General features: G+C 44.1%; 1 pseudogene; it reads right to left on the bottom strand.

Annotated features, from left to right (window-relative positions):
- Nucleotides 1-8,001: 8,001 nt before the first annotated feature.
- Nucleotides 8,002-9,414, bottom strand: LOC149982767 (uncharacterized; annotated as a pseudogene).
- Nucleotides 9,415-18,421: the final 9,007 nt, after the last annotated feature.

Genomic DNA, 18,421 nt, shown 5'->3' with positions numbered 1-18,421 from the left:
GGAAGTTAGTGTTTCCAACTCCAACATGGTCGATAAAGTTGCCTTTACCGTTACTCATTTTACAACATAATTGGGACTATTTTAACTTACTTGGCACGATTATTTTTGTTAATGCTATACAAACTTTAATTGATTCGTAGTCCAGACTGGCAATACAATTTCTTGGAAATCCTCATGAAAACACTGAAATTCAACGTTTTGATAATAATTATTATTGGAAGGGATATCCGCTCCAAACATTTCTGTGATGGGCGAAACTCTGATGATATCGCTACTATCTCCACTATGTGCTGTCATATCTATAACCTATCTCCACTCATTAGAACGCTACTGGTGCTATCATGTCGATTCTAAATAAACAATGGTCTCAAAAACAGCTGAGCGACAATACGGGTTGAGGTTTCACTCTTATTAAAAATGTAGATGTGGGCGTTATGAAAAATAAAAACAACCCCGCCATCCTTCTGCCGCAATGGTGGGGGCTATGAGAGAACCCGAGACCCAACACGCGTGCAAGTATCCTATGGCTTCATGTGCACCATCATGTTTCTAAAACATCTTTTCACTTTTTGTATGCAGTCACACTCTGTCTGGAGGTACATTAATGGTAATCAAATTGGTGGATTAATAGTGGTAGGCAAGTCAGTTAAGAACAAATTCTTATTTTCAATGACGGCCTAGGAACAGTGGACGTCTAACCTTGTCAGTTCGGGGATTCAATCTTGCAACCTTTCGGTTACTAGTCCAACGCCCTAACCAATATAATTGTATCTGTCCATTATGAAAGAAAAAAAAGTTATACAAAGTGAAGATGTTTATAGCGATGAAAGGGAAGGCAAACTATAGCCTATAGTCTAGTTCTAGGGAGTTTTTCTTAGCCACCGTGCTTCTACATCTGCATTTACTTGCTGTTTGTGGTTTTTGGCTGGGTTTCTGTACAGCACCTTGTGACATCGGCTAATGTAAAAAGGGCTTAAAAATAACATTTGATTGACTGATTGTTGCCACTGACACAGATTGGTCTGTGCAATGTCATAATTAAAAAGGTCCTCAATTTTTCTTATCCAAATTTTAACATAGTTTCTCTCTCTCCAGCTTAATATAGGCCTAATGTTCTTTGTGTTATTTTGTTGTTGTTGTAAGTTTCCAAAGAATACATATTGTATTTAGAATAAAAAGCACTTATATTGAATAATATTCTCTCTTGGACCATCAGCCGTGAGGGGTGATATCATGTACAACCATGCAAGCAATTATACTGTCCCATACCTTGTTGTATAATAAAACAAGAGGCCAAGCTAATGGCCAAAATATCATTCAAATGGATTCAGAAGCAAGTGCATTCCATGGTTTTCTAAAATGAAATGAGAGGTTGTTGAATTTTGTATGAGATATGGGGAGTTCAGCAGTCCAACAAGCCAGTACTCTCTGGGGACTCCAGAACAAAGGGTAGAACTGGGCCATACTCCCCATCTGCTGAGGGAGAGAGGAGAGCAAGGGGCATCAAAAAAAGAAGAGAAAGAGCGACAGAACACAGGATGAGTAGAAAGAGAGAGAGATGGAGGGAGGGAGGGGGAGAGAGCAAAAGAGAGAGAGAGAGAAAGAGAGCGAGAGAGAGCGAGAGAGAGGGAGAGAGAGAGAGGGAGAGAGGGGGAGAGAGAGGGCAATAGAGGGAGAGAGAGAGAGAGAGGGTGAGAGAGGGAGAGAGAGAGGGGGGAGAAAGAGCGAGGGAGAGCGAGGGAGGGAGAGAGAGCAAGAAAGAGAGAAAGAGAGAGAGAGAGAGGGCGAGATGGAGAGAGGGAGAGAGATAGAGAGGGGGAGCGAGAGAGAGAGAGAGAGAGAGAGAGGGAGGGAGAGAGAGAGAGAGAGGGGGCGAGAGAGGGAGAGAGGGGGCGAGAGAGGGAGAGAGATAGAGAGGGGGGGCGAGAGAGGGAGAGAGATAGAGAGGGGGAGCGAGAGAGGGAGAGAGAGAGAGAGAGAGAGGGAGAGAGAGAGAGAGAGAGAGAGAGGGAGAGAGAGAGAGAGAGGGAGAGAGAGAGAGAGAGAGAGAGAGGGAGAGAGAGAGAGAGGAGGAGGGAAAGGAAAAAGCTACAATAACAATATGTAGAGGGACAAGGTCCATGTCATTAAAGGAGCTATTTAAATAATAAGTCATGATATTATTATTTCAGTCACTTTGCAATGTTCATTAGAACTGATGCAAGGCTGCTTCATTGCAGCCTCAGGTGTCTATGGTCCTTGAATTATCCCTCACTCATGCCCTTGTAATGCAGCTGGAGCGCAGAGAGCACCTGTCACACTGCCAGCCCGATCCAGCTCATCTGTAAGTGCTGCTATTGAAACATGAATGTCTGCAATGCTAAGCGTGGACTAGTGTGAAGTGCTTGTGTGGAGACATGCACACACCTGCAAGCGTAGCGAGATATGGGGAATGCTTTGTGTCCTTTTTAAAAAGATTGTTATCCAAGCAGGGAGGACAATATAATAGAAACGGTCACATGAGCCAATGAAGGCGTGAATAATGCATTGACTTCTGAAGAACACCAGGTCTTTTGTCTGTTGTTATCAATGCAAACTCCATGTTTCCCAAATATCTCAGGGCTGCACTTTGCAGGTGATTATTATTAGATAATGGAAATGTCTCTATGATTGTCTAAGATCTGCAACATATCAGGAGAGAGGTGGTCAGAGGGTCTTAAAGCCAAGGCATTGTAGATTAAAAAATGGATGTAGCTATCACAGATTACCTCTTTAAATATATATATATATATATATATATTTTTAAATGGGTGAGCTATTTTAATATATATTTGTGAATGATGTCCTGTGGTTGCATTATAAAGTAGCCCAGGCCAAAGTCCCAAACACACTTCCTGTTGTTTCTGGACGCGGATGTCACTGGTGTCCGTCTCCGTCCGTCTCTGTGCATGAGCATAAAATACAGTTGTGGGTGAACCAGGGTCTCTCAGGTTCTGTTCTTACTGGGGTTGTGTTTTCTGTCCGCCACCTTCAAAGCAAATGTACACGGACTAACATGAGGCTTCTTGGGTAACCGTCCAATTCAGAAGCACACAATGGTGAGCCCAATTATCTCCATGCTCAATGCTCGGTGAGCACGAGTTACATGTTTTGTGTGTGTGGATGTGTCTGTATGTTTGTATGTATGTATGTGCGTGTGTGTGTGTGTGTGTGTGTGTGTGTGTGTGTGTGTGTGTGTGTGTGTGTGTGTGTGTGTGTGTGTGTGTGTGTGTGTGTGTGTGTGTGTGTGTGGATGTGTCTGTATGTTTGTATGTATGTATGTGCGTGTGTGTGTGTGTGTGTGTGTGTGTGTGTGTGTGTGTGTGTGTGTGGATGTGTCTGTATGTTTGTATGTATGTATGTGCGTGTGTGTGTGTGTGTGTGTGTGTGTGTGTGTATCCGATCCGTATTGGAAACAGCTCCACTGTATGGCTATTTAATGTTTTGACACATTATGACCTCCACAGGGGTTTGGTTACGTCCAGCGTGCAGCTCCCCTTCAGCAATGTATGGAGTGCAGTTTGACTGCAGAGACGTGAAAGGGGAGCGCATTTGGAAGTTACTGTGCTAAAGGCCCTTTTCCAATCCCACAATTCTGAACATGACCGAGCACCTTCTCAGCAGGAAATTAATGGTCTGACCTGGGTGAGGACTTCACCCACCCACCTACACTTCTGAACATGACGAGCACCTTCTCAGCAGGAAATAAATGGTCTGACCTGGGTGAGAACTTCACCCACCCACCCACACTTCTGAACATGACCGAGCACCTTCTCAGCAGGAAATAAATGGTCTGACCTGGGTGAGGACTTCACCCACCCACCCACACTTCTGAACATGATCGAGCACCTTCTCAGCAGGAAATAAATGGTCTGACCTGGGTGAGGACTTCACCCACCCACCCACACTTCTGAACATGACCGAGCACCTTCTCAGCAGGAAATAAATGGTCTGACCTGGGTGAGGACTTCACCCACCCACCCACACTCCTGAACATGACCGAGCACCATCTCAGCAGGAAATGAATGGTCTGACCTGGGTGAGGACTTCACCCACCCACCCACACTCCTGAACATGACCGAGCACCTTCTCAGCAGGAAATGAATGGTCTGACCTGGGTGAGGACTTCACCCACCCACACTTCTGAACATGATCGAGCACCTTCTCAGCAGGAAATAAATGGTCTGACCTGGGTGAGGACTTCACCCACCCACCCACACTTCTGAACATGACGAGCACCTTCTCAGCAGGAAATTAATGGTCTGACCTGAGTGAGGACTTCACCCACCCACCCACACTTCTGAACATGACCGAGCACCTTCTCAGCAGGAAATTAATGGTCTGACCTGGGTGAGGACTTCGAGGTTGTGTTTTAAACAGGACAGCCTATGCACCCACCCATCCACCCACACACTTGGCACCGAAGCCCAGCAATGTTCACCATGCCTAACATTTACTGGATAGCTGCCAAGTAGACCCATGTACAGTACATACATGCAAATCTGGGGAGTAACCACCTCACTGATAAAGACTATGTTGTTGACACATAGCTACTCTTCAGGAATCTCCCCATTGCCATATCCATCCCAAAAGTCAGATTATCTGTCTAATAATGTTGAATGATGAGATAACATTCTTGTCCTTGAATCACATCAATGATGTAGTATAATCAGTCAAACATGAACTGAAAGTAGATTGGGATCGTATCGTTTTGAATGCGTCCTAACTGTGTGAAGCTCCCACCTTACAAAATTGCAATCGGAGCACAGAGATTGTTCACCGTACAAAAGTGTACAGCAGACGATGCAAAGAGAGAACGCAGTTGAATGACCCAGTAGTCAATATGTTGGAGAGTTCCTCTTTAAAGTCCCAAGAAGGACCTCCTGATTCCCTGGATACAATACCTACATTACCAATGATGAGGTTGAGAGCAGAGCAATGCCTGTCCCTCCCACTCACTGTAAAGACCCGCTCTGTATATTGAGGGCTCTGTCCTTCCCCATTGTACAGTGGCTGTACAGATAATATTTCATCAGGCCGCCCTGCTCTGGGGAGGGGTACTGTATATTGTAGGAGTTTTCTTGTGTTTGATTCCTCTCCCTTTCATGGCCGTTGAAAGTCCTTAGTCGATTTCCCAGGAGACCCCCACTCTCAGGTATCCTCAGGATGGAGCAGGCCGGAGTGGAGCAGGCTGGAGTGGGGAAGGCTAGAACAGACAAGGGTATCACTTTCAGCTCTGTGCACAGAGCACCATGCCCCCCCCCCCCCCCCCCCCCCCGACCCTCCTCTTTTCGTCCTATTTCCAATTAGAGATACATGTCCTAGCCCTTTCACTTCTCTCTTCAAGATCTCCCATTCACCTCTAAAAAAAGGCCATCTCACAATAGGGGGGAGTTGGGGAAAGCGAGGCTAGACGTAGACGGAGGGTTTAGTCTCGACTCCCGAGTCACACGGGCACAGAGACACAGGCCACTGGCCAGTTGCATAAATGCCCTGAAGTGTTGAATAACTGCCTCAACCAGAGTGTCACTGGCAGGGTGTTCGACTGCATTGTGTATGATATTGGAACTGAAGAGAGGTGGAACTTATCTGCGCCAACTAAGACAGAGCTGTCTACAAGGTCAAGGCTCAGGCAGGCCGTCCTGACCAGGGAAGCTAAGAGGTACCTTGAGGTCTTAAACAAGTGCAATACTGGTATGCTTACTAGAACAGTATAGAGTTGCATATAAATACAGAAGTTACTTTTACAGAACGACTCTTATACTACATGCCTCACTAGTCAGACATAAGATGTCAATAAGATAACAGCAGCTACACCAATCCACTTCTTCAAGGTATTAGATGAAGCATGGCCCGCAGGGATACAAAGAATGGACAACTAATCTAATTAGCTTTACTTAGTAAGAGTATTCTCAGGTTCCAGCTGTTTGCTCAACGGAGTTGACTTTGTCAACACCTCTTATCTATCTATTTCTCGCAGCCTGCAAGGTTTGTTGCTCTTTATCTTAGGTAATAATAAATAAAGAAATAATAACAATAGATAGTTAGATAGTATGAAGAAACAATGTTGTAACTATATTTCTATTTCATCAACGCTTAAATATTTCTGTGAGAGAATTTCATGTAGTTTATGGATGTGTATTTTTAATTTGGATTGAAAAGGTTGAATCTGATCAATAACCAAGGATAATTTTCTATCCCTCCTTATATAAAAGGTTGAATCTGATCATAAATCAAGGATCATTTTCTATCCCTCCTTATATAAAAGGTTGAATCTGATCATAAATCAAGGATCATTTTCTATCCCTCCTTATATAAAAGGTTGAATCTGATCATAAATCAAGGATCATTTTCTATCCCTCCTTATATAAAAGGTTGAATCTGATCAATAACCAAGGATCATTTTCTATCCCTCCTTATATATAAGGTTGAATCTGATCATAAACCAAGGATCATTTTCTATCCCTCCTTATATAAAAGGTTGAATCTGATCAATAACCAAGGATCATTTTCTATCCCTCCTTAAATAAAAGGTTGAATCTGATCAATAACCAAGGATCATTTTCTATCCCTCCTTATATAAAAGGTTGAATCTGATCATAAACCAATGATCATTTTCTATCCCTCCTTATATAAAAGGTTGAATCTGATCATAAATCAATGATCATTTTCTATCCCTCCTTATATACATGTCACGCCCTGACCTTAGAGCGTTTTATGTCTCTGTTTTGGTTTGGTCCGGGTGTGATTTGGGTGGGCATTCTATGTTCCTTTTTCTATGTTTTTGTATTTCTTTGTTTTGGCCAGGTTGGGTTCTCAATCAGGGACAGCTGTCTATCGTTGTCTCTGATTGGGAACCATACTTAGGTAGCTTTTTCCCACAGGGTTTTTGGTGGGTAGTTATTTTCTGTTTTGTGTTTCTGCACCTGACAGGACTGTTCCGGTTTTCGTTCATTCTCTTTGTGATTTTTGTTATTTAGTGTTCAGTTGAAATGAAAGTATGAACACTTACCACACTGTGCTCTGGTCCTCACCTTCCTCAACAGACGGTTGTTACAGAATGAACACTTACCACACTGTGCTCTGGTCCTCACCTTCCTCAACAGACGGTTGTTACAGAATGAACACTTACCACGCTGTGCTCTGGTCCTCACCTTCCTCAACAGACGGTTGTTACAGAATGAACACTTACCACACTGTGCTCTGGTCCTCACCTTCCTCAACAGACGGTTGTTACAGAATGAACACTTACCACACTGTGCTCTGGTCCTCACCTTCCTCAACAGACGGTTGTTACAGAATGAACACTTACCACACTGTGCTCTGGTCCTCACCTTCCTCAACAGACGGTTGTTACAGAATGAACACTTACCACACTGTGCTCTGGTCCTCACCTTCTTCAACAGACGGTTGGATCTGATCAATAACCAATGGTCATTTTCCATCCCTCTTTATATGAACATATAAAACGAAACGTTGAGAGTGAGACAAATTTCAAAATGGTTCTTCAGGCATTCTTTGCTGGTTTGATGGAGATTCCTTGATAAAGAATCTACCTTTTTAACATGAGAAATGTAAAAGCTCAATGACTCTCCTGCTTGAAGTTCATTACGCTTCTTTATCTCCCCCATTCTCCCAGATTAGTGCCATGGTCCTCCTGTTTTCACATCATCGGGCTATTTCACCTCTTGCTCCCGTAGAGATCAGTACCGCCTCACCGCTCATGTTAATCAGTCATTCTCATTTTACGTTTAAATTTGAGTCATTTAGCAGACTCTTATCCAGAACGACTTACAAGTAGTGCATTCATCTTAAGATAGTTTGGTGAGACAACCACATATCACAGGCATAGTAAGTGCATTTTCCCTCAATAAAGTAGTTTTCAGCAAAGTCACTGCTAGTAGGAAAATGTACATTTATTTATTATTATTATTTATTTGTTTTTTAGTAGGTGGGGGGCAGTGGGGAGGGGCGCTGTGAGATTCATTTAAGATACTCTTTGAAGAGGTAAGGTTTCAGCCATTTTTGGAAGATGGGCAGGGACTATACTGTCCTAACTTCAAGGGGAAGTTGGTTCCACCATTGGGGTGCCAGGACAGAGAAGAGTTTTGACTGGGCTGAGAGGAAGCTGACCCTTTGTAGGGGTGGGAGGGCCAAGAGACCAGAGGTGGCCAAATGGAGTGCTTGGGTTGGGGTTTAGGTTTTGAGCATAGCCAGAAGGTAGGGAGGGGTAGTTCCCTTTGCTGTTCCGTAGGCAAGTAACATGGTCTTATAGTGGGTGTGAGCGTGTAAGGGAGCATGCTGACATGGGAGAACTTGGGAAGGTTGAACACCAGTTGGGCTGCGGCGTTCTGGATAAGCTGCAGGGGTTTGATGGCACAAGCAGGGATTACCGCCAACAGAGAGTTGCAGTAGTCTAGACAGAAGATGACAAGAGCCTGCATTAGGACCTGCACCACTTCCTGTGTGAGGTACGGTCGTACTCTGCAGATGTTGTAAATCATGAACCTGCAGGACCGAGTCACTGCTTTGATGTTTGCAGAGAATGACAGGATGTTCTCCAAGGTCACGTCAAGGTTCTTTGCACTCTGGAAGGGGGACACTGTGGAATTGTCAACCGTGATGGAGAGGTCTTGGAGTAGGCAGCCCTTCCCTGGGAGGAAGATCAGCTCCGTCTTGTCGAGGTTGAGCTTGAGGTGATGGGCCGACATCCAAACTGAGATATCTGTCAGGCAAGCAGAGATGTGTGTTGCCACCTGGGTGTCAAAAGGGGGAAGGAGAAAAGTAGTTGAGTGTCATCCACATAGCAATGATAGAAGAGACCATGTGAGCATAAGACGGAGGTGAGTGACTTGGTGTATAGAGAGAAGAGGAGAGGGATTAGAATCGAGCCCTGTGGAACACCAGTAGTGAGAGTATGTGGTGCAGACACAGATCCTCTCCACGTCACCTGGTAGGAGCAGTCTGCCAGGTAGGATGCAATCCAAGAGTGTGCAGAGCCTGAGATGCCCAGCCCTGAGTGGGTGGAGAGGAGGATCTGATAGAGCCTGAGATGCCCAGCCCTAAGTGGGTGGAGAGGAGGATCTGATAGAGCCTGAGATGCCCAGCCCAGAGTGGGTGGAAAGGAGGATCTGATAGAGCCTGAGATGCCCAGGCCTGAGTGGGTGGAGAGGAGGATCTGATAGAGCCTGAGATGCCCAGGCCTGACTGGGTGGAGAGGAGGATCGGATAGAGCCTTGAGACGCCCAGCCCTGAGTGGGTGGAGAGGAGGATCTGATGGTTCAGGGTGTTGAAGGCAACGGATAGATCTCGGAGGAGGAAAACAGAGGAGATAAAGTCAGCTTTGGCTGAGCGGAGAGCCTCCATGACGCAGAGGAGAGCGGTCTCAGTTGTGTCTTGAAGCCTGACTGCTTAGGGTCAAGGAGATCTTTCTGAGAGAGATCATGAGAGTTGGTCATAGACAGCACGCTAAAGTGTTAAGGACATTAAATAAAAAAGCTGATAGTAGTGATGTGCGGTCTGACTCATAACCTGTGGGGGTGTTAGGATCAATCTTGTGGATGAAGGGCGGGTGGGTGGCGGGTTGAATAAAGAGAAAACAATACCTTAATAAATCCATGAATGTATTATTCTTGTGCAATTTATAAGCTACATTGAGTTTTTTTTTATTACTTGAGGCTGTTGCATTAGTATGTAAGCCTAAGCTTTAGGGCCTAATTGTACGCACGCCAAATAGCCTACACACCAATCGTCAAATGATTTTGGGAACAGGCCGAAAAAGTAAAAAGTAAAAAGGACTACGTCTGAGTTTAATTCAATAAGAGAAAAGCTGTGAAATGGAGAGTTGAAAATAAAGAGAAGGGAAGGCCAGAAAAGTCATGTTTGGGAAAGATTTGATTCATTGGTAAAAGAGGATAGCAGTGCCGGCTATGTTATGTGTGATGATTGTGAGGCGTTATACAAATTCGACAGTCACGAGCCGGGGATTTCAAGTAGGCCTATAATAGCAGGTCAAGGAAACTGTAGTTCAGATGGGTTAATGGTCACTGACTGTAGGTCTATAACCTCTCACATAGCTTTAATAGCCTCAATATTAACTCCTGTAGAATTAAGCATTTCTTGCAGTAAAATCATACAGCAAATGAAGGCAAAATTTTGACTCTGGAAGAGGAGTGGAGAAATATGATTTATTTATTTCAGTGTCTTGAGAGAATGCGAATGTGAAGTTAGATACCGTCTGTAGAGGTGTTATCTTTATCAGCATCATAAAAGCTGATAGTATTTCAACCACATAAAATATGCATTCAAGTTGAACTGAAATCTTATCAGAAACATGTGGGTCGTTTTCACAGCTTTCTATTTCCTTACAACCGGTCAAACTGATGTCATTTGGACATTTTGCACAGAAAATCTTTCCCTTTTATATTTTTATACAATGCCTTTTCTCCCCAGTCCCTAAACATCTTTGCTCCGCTTAAGAAGCAGAGATTACGGTGAAAACCTTACCGATGTCAACAAGATTGAAGCATTCATCCTATTGATTTATGACATTATTCTGGTGAGCAAGGGTTAATTGTCACGCCCTGACCTTAGAGAGCCTTTTTATTTCTCTATTTGGTTAGGTCGGGGTGTGATTTGGGTGGGAATTCTAGTTGATCTATTTCTTTGTTGGCCGGGTATGGTTCCCAATTTGAGGCAGCTGTTTATCATTGTCTCTGATTGGGGATCATACTTAGGCAGCCTTTTTCCACCTTTAGTTTGTGGGATCTTGTTTTTGGTTAGTTGCTGTGTTAGCGCTACAAAACTTTATCTGTTGTTTATTCTTTCTTGTTTTTGGTGTTCATTTAATACATTTATGGTGTACGCCTACCAAGCTGCACCTTGGTCCAATCCATCTTTAAACCCTAAGCAGTCAGGCCAGTGATGATCCATGGCCCGAAGCCTCCAGTGATGATCCATGGCCCGAAGCCTCCAGTGATGATCCATGGCCCGAAGCCTCCAGTGATGATCCATGGCCCGGAGCCTCCAGTGATGATCCATGACCCGGAGCCTCCAGTGATGATCCATGACCCGGAGCCTCCAGTGATGATCCATAGCCCAGAACCTCCAGTGATGCTCCATGGCCCGAAGCCTCCATTGATGCTCCATGGCCCGAAGCCTCCAGTGATGATCCATGGCTCGAAGCCTCCAGTGATGATCCATGACCCCGAGCCTCCAGTGATGATCCATAGCCCAGAACCTTCAGTGATGCTCCATGGCCCGAAGCCTCCAGTGATGATCCATGGCCCAGAACCTCCAGTGATGCTCCATGGCCCGAAGCCTCCAGTGATGATCCATGGCCCGAAGCCTCCAGTGATGATCCATGGCCCGAAGCCTCCAGTGATGATCCATGGCCCGAAGCCTCCAGTGATGATCTGCAGTCCGGAGTCTCCAGCGACGGTCGGCAGTCCAGAGCCTCCAGCGATGGTCGGCAGTCCAGAGCCTCCAGCGACGGTCGGCAGTCCAGAGCCTCCAGCGATGGTCGGCAGTCCAGAGCCTCCAGCGACGGTCGGCAGTCCAGAGCCTCCAGCGACGGTTCCCAGTCCGGAGCCTTCTGCGATGATCTACGGTCCGGAGTCCCCGGAGGCCATCCACGGTCCGGAGTCCCCGGAGGCCATCCACGGTCCGGAGTCCCCGGAGGCCATCCACGGTCCGGAGTCCCCGGAGGCCATCCACGGTCCGGAGTCCCCGGAGGCCATCCACGGTCCGGAGTCCCCGGAGGCCATCCACGGTCCGGAGTCCCCGGAGGCCATCCACGGTCCGGAGTCCCCGGAGGCCATCCACGGTCCGGATTCCCCGGAGACGATCCACGGTCCGGAGCCCCCGGCGACGATCCACGGTCCGGTTCCTCCGGTGATGATCTACGGTCCGGAGCCCCCGGCGACGATCTACGGTCCGGTTCCTCCGGCAACGATCCATGGTCCGGAGCCTCCGGTGACAATCCACGGTCCGGTTCCACGGAAGCGGAGGGATCAGCGAGCAGAGCGGGGTCTATCAATATCAATATCAACACTATTACTTATCAATATCAACACTATCAGTTATCAATATCAACACTATTAGTTATCAATATCAACACTATTAGTTATCAATATCAACACTATTAGTTATCAATATCAACACTATCAGTTATCAATATCAACACTATTAGTTATCAATATCAACACTATTAGTTATCAATATCAACACTATTAGTTATCAATATCAACACTATCAGTTATCAATATCTACACTATTAGTTATCAATATCAACACTATTAGTTATCAATATCAACACTATTAGTTATCAATATCAACACTATTACTTATCAATATCAACACTATCAGTTATCAATATCAACACTATTAGTTATCAATATCAACACTATTAGTTATCAATATCAACACTATTAGTTATCAATATCAACACTATTAGTTATCAATATCAACACTATTAGTTATCAATATCAACACTATTAGTTATCAATATCAACACTATTAGTTATCAATATCAACACTATTAGTTATCAATATCAACACTATTAGTTATCAATATCAACACTATTAGTTATCAATATCAACACTATTAGTTATCAATATCAACACTATTAGTTATCAATATCAACACTATTACTTATCAATATCAACACTATCAGTTATCAATATCAACACTATTAGTTATCAATATCAACACTATTAGTTATCAATATCAACACTATTAGTTATCAATATCAACACTATCAGTTATCAATATCAACACTATTAGTTATCAATATCAACACTATTAGTTATCAATATCAACACTATTAGTTATCAATATCAACACTATTAGTTATCAATATCAGCACTATTAGTTATCAATATCAACACTATTACTTATCAATATCAACACTATTAGTTATCAATATCAACACTATTACTTATCAATATCAACACTATCAGTTATCAATATCAACACTATTAGTTATCAATATCAACACTATCAGTTATCAATATCAACACTATCAGTTATCAATATCAACACTATTAGTTATCAATATCAACACTATTACTTATCAATATCAACACTATTAGTTATCAATATCAACACTATTAGTTATCAATATCAACACTATTAGTTATCAATATCAACACTATTAGTTATCAATATCAACACTATTAGTTATCAATATCAACACTATCAGTTATCAATATCAACACTATTAGTTATCAATATCAACACTATTAGTTATCAATATCAACACTATTAGTTATCAATATCAACACTATTAGTTATCAATATCAACACTATTACTTATCAATATCAACACTATTACTTATCAATATCAACACTATTAGTTATCAATATCAACACTATTACTTATCAATATCAACACTATTAGTTATCAATATCAACACTATTACTTATCAATATCAACACTATTAGTTATCAATATCAACACTATTAGTTATCAATATCAACACTATCAGTTATCAATATCTACACTATTAGTTATCAATATCAACACTATTAGTTATCAATATCAACACTATTACTTATCAATATCAACACTATCAGTTAACCCTACATTTCTTTTGGTTTTGCTTTTAAAGCGTTTTGGGAATCTCTGTTTAATGAAAGAGCTTTATAAAATAAATCAAATCAAATCAAAGTTTATTTGTCACGTGTGCCGAATAGAACAGGTGTAAACCTTACAGTGAAATGCTTACTTACAGCGACCAAATATATTATTTTAATAAACGAAATATAATAAAAGGACGGTTTTGGAGTGGCTTCTTCCTTGCTGAGCGGTCTTTCAGGTTATGTCGATAGAGGACTCGTTTTACTGTGGATATAGATACTTTTGTACCCGTTTCCTCCAGCATCTTCACTAGGTCCTTCGCTGTTGTTCTGGGATTGATTTGCACTTTTCACACCAAAGTATGTTCATCTCTAGGAGACAGAACGCATCTCCTTCCTGAGCGGTATGACGGCTGCGTGGTCCCATGGTGTTTATATTTGCGTACTATTGTTTGTACAGATGAACATGGTACCTTCAGGATGAACCAGACTTGTGGAGGTCTACAATTTTTGTCTGAGGTCTTGGCTGATTTCTTTTGATTTTCCCATGATGTCAAGCAAAGAAATCACATTTTATTTGTCACATACACATGGTTAGTAGATGTTAATGCGAGTGTAGCGAAATACTCAGAGACACTGAGTTTGAAGGTAGTTCTTGAAATACATCCACAGGTACACCTCCAATTGACTCAAATGATGTCAATTAACCTATCAGAAGCTTCTAAAGCCATGACATCCGTTTCTGGAATTTTCCAAGCTGTTTAAAGGCACAGTCAACTTAGTGTATGTAAACTTCTGACCTCCTGGAATTGTGATACAGTGAATTATAAGTGAAATAATATGTCTGTAAACAATTGTTGGAAAAATTACTTGTGTCATGCACAAAGCGACTTGCCAAAACTAACGACTTGCCAAAACTATAGTTTGTTAACAAGACATTTTTGGAGTGGTTGAAAAACAAGTTTTAATGACTCCAACCTAAGTGTATGTAAACTTCCGAATTCAACTGTATGTACACATTACAGTCAATTTGCAGTTGCTCTTATACAGAGCAATTAGGGTTAAGTGCTTTGATCAAAGGCGCATCGACAGATTTTTCACCTCGTCAGGTCAGGGATTCAAACCAGCAACCTTTCAGTTATTTGCCCAACGCTCTAAGCGCTAGGCTACCTGCTGCCTCTTAATAATGATCACTGCACTGTTGGATAAAGCTTGCAAGTTAAGCATGTCAATGTCTTGCGCATGTGACAGTAAAACATGAACTTGATGCCTGATGGGCCCCCTATGAACGAAATACAATGGTGGAGAATTAGCCTACAACAGGGAAGAGGAATAGAGATTACTAAAACCAACCACTCCAAAGAAAACCACTATTGAAAATGTCTAAAAGTACCCAGACTCTTCATGCTGGTCCGTCCGGACAGACAGACAGACAGACAGACAGACACATGGACGAACAGACAGACGGACGGGCGGACAGACAGACAGACAGACAGACAGACAGACACATGGACGAACGGACAGACAGACGGACGGGCGGACAGACGGACAGACAGACAGACAGACAGACACATGGACGAACGGACAGACGGACGGGCGGACAGACGGACAGACAGACAGACAGATTGACAGACAGGAGAGGAGAGGGGGGAACTGAACAGACAGACAGACAGACACATGGACGGACGGACAGACAGACGGACGGGCAGACAGACAGACAGACGGACACACAGACAGATTGATTGACAGACAGGAGAGGAGAGGGGGGAACTGGACAGACAGACGGACAGACAGACACACAGACACACGGACGGACGGACGGGCGGGCGGACGGACGGACAGACACACAGACACACGGACAGACGGACGGACGGACGGGCGGGCGGACGGACGGACAGACAGTCGGACAGACAGACACACGGACACACGGACACATGGACGGACACACGGACGGACAGACGGATGGATGGACGGACGGGCGGACGGACAGACAGTCGGACAGACAGACACATGGACGGACGGACACACGGATGGATGGACGGACGGACGGGCGGACGGACAGACGGACAGACAGATTGATTGACAGACAGAAGAGGAGAGGGGGGAAGTGGACAGACAGACAGACAGACAAACAGTCTGTGTCCCTTCCCTGCCGTCCCCTGCTCATCATCCCCCTGCCCCTCCAGTGAACGGGCCAAGTACTTTAGGGAAGACCATGTGATGTGAGGGTCTTTAGCTACCAGGGAGACAGGGCAACACAAATGGCCCCATTAACAAAGGCCCTGTATCCAGGCCGGGGCCAGCCATTGTCCTGCCCAGGGCCTACCACTGAATGTGAGACGGCCAGGTCCCCCCTCCACACAAGGAACCTAATAGGAAATCAAAGTTCTCTGGGAGAATGGACCAGGCTCAGAGTTACCCTCCCTTGGGTCCTGCTGAAAGAGGAGTGCAGAAAGGCTCTGGCAGTGGTGGGGAAGGTTAATGTAGCGGATAGTTTTTCCCTGCCTATACCCCTGGCCCCCTTTCGTCTCTGTAGCCCCAGCACACACCCCTGCTCCCCGATGCACAGGTTATGTGTCCACGCTTGACATCCTGGCTTTTTTAGTGCTTGTGTGCTGCTGTGTTGTCAAACAGACAGCCCATGATTATTCAACTTCGCTATTTACACATTGAATGTTTGGGTATGTACAGTACAGTCCAGTACATGTATTTTGGGATGTCAGAGGTCAAGGGACCTGCGGAGTGGAACATATGAAAACCCAGGGTTTAGCCCACTATTAGGTAGTGCTAAGGCAGCGTTAAGCTGCTTAAGCTCCAGGCACCTTGGAGGGAGAAGGATCGTCACCAAAAAGAAGTTAGCTGGGACTGACTGATCCTGCTGCTGATGCACTGTCTCAGGCATTGAAGATTGAGCTCCCTCCACAGCTCCTTTCTGGGTTACCTGCAGGAGAGAATAAGAGCTTTTTACAGTTCAGATACTTGGAAGGTGTTGGATGTCTGCAGTGTAACAACTAACAAAACCATTTGAAAACAAAGTGGTTCGGTGAATGTCCCAGTGCAATCCGATCCGTCGATCTTTGTGCTGCTAGAGAAAACGTCCCTCTGAATCAAGGAGCGACACCATTTAAATCCACAGATTCCCTCCCTTTTAAGTGCATTCTTCAAAGGTGAACATGCTATCTGAAACAGAGCTGTGTTACCGCCAAGGATCAGATCCTCTCTCCAATTCTCATTGAAATCAGTGTAGATTGCAAAATAAATAGAGACAATTGCTGAAAAAGAGTTGCACCAAGAAGAGCAACGATTCAGGTAGACTTGTAATGGGAAATAGACATTTCTGTGAAATAGTGTTCAACAAAAGCAGTGAGTGGAAGGAACAGTGACAATCAGCCACAACAGTTTATATTTGTCTACTGGAAATCTACCTCATTAGTCCAGTTATGAAATTTAGTACACAAAGGTATGGCGAGGCTTCTGTCTCTACAACGATATAACAGCTCTTTAGTGGAGTTGAAGACTACAAAGCCAGTGTTGATATTTTGTGCTGATTCTATCGTGGCTTTGCAAACAGTAATGTCCATTCAAGTAATTTACAAATCAAACATTTAAAAATGAAATGAAATTATGTGATCAAAGTTTAAAGTCATTCCATGCCTATACGTTAAACTACTGTACATCCCAGATAGGCCTTTTCTCAATTAGATTTCCTCAACTCCTTTGTCCTCTCTCCTCCGGTCAAAGTACATCGAAGAGAGGAGGGAAAGTGTGCTTGTAATGGGCTTGTATGAAGTGACTCTCCTTCTCCAATCGCACATCATCAGTCAAGTGACGTTTACAAGAGTGGAATCCCCAAATAAATGTATAAAGTGGTATAAAACGAATTTAGCTAGTTGTGCTAGACATTTTATAGACAAAAGTAGCACATCATTTCATAATATAGCATTTCCTATCATAAGCAGCATGTCATTTTTACATGTTTGCTTGCTTTCTCCTTTGAGAAAACAATAGCTGATTTAAAGGGGGTGTGGCAAATTTCAAAACTCTTCCGTGAAGGACTCAGGTAGGACACATTTGTGTTTCCTTGCCAAAAGGAGGCTATCAAGAAAGGGAGGACTGTCTTCCGTTTGCCTACTAACAAATTGACACACTCCTCGACCACTCAACCACTTTTGCCCAAATGAACTTTTGCCCAAATGAGAGAATCCCACAACTGATTAACTCCAGACTTGAATCCCAGAAGAATCCATGGTCTTACGATACTGCGAATGCCGTTGTTACATTACTCCATGTGATACATTGGTACGACATTGAAGACTTGTGATGGGAAAGACAAGCCCTCTCTCCAAGTCCCAACGTGGCTGGGGGTGTGACTGCGTGACAAACAGACAGCTCCTTCACCTCTCCTCTGAGAGATGAACTGGCTGTCAATCAGGCCCCCAGTTAATTACCACTGAGTGTGAGACTGTGTCAGGAACTCTGACCCAGTGGGCGTGCCCCTCATTCCTCTCCCAGGAGCCCACTGGGGTCCACCCTGCCTGCCTTCCTGCCCCATCAGAGCATGCGGACCAGGCCCGCTTCTCTTTGTGCACTGGGATGATGAGTGAGAGGACGATGACACCTACGTGAGTATGAGAGAACACACTACACAGTATGTGGGTTGGTTTGGGAGAGTTAACACACACCGTGTGGACATAGACCTGTATTGGGCTTCAGTGTTTTGGCGTGTGAGCAGTGTGTGAGCAGTGTGTGTGTGTGTGTGTGTGTGTGTGTGTGTGTGTGTGTGTGTGTGTGTGTGTGTGTGTGTGTGTGTGTGTGTGTGTGTGT

The sequence above is a fragment of the Oncorhynchus mykiss genome, chromosome 6, assembly GCF_057628025.1.
Source record: "Oncorhynchus mykiss isolate SJ-2025 chromosome 6, ASM5762802v1, whole genome shotgun sequence".
NCBI lineage: Eukaryota > Metazoa > Chordata > Actinopteri > Salmoniformes > Salmonidae > Oncorhynchus > Oncorhynchus mykiss.
This window is presented reverse-complemented; position numbering and strand designations above follow the sequence as displayed.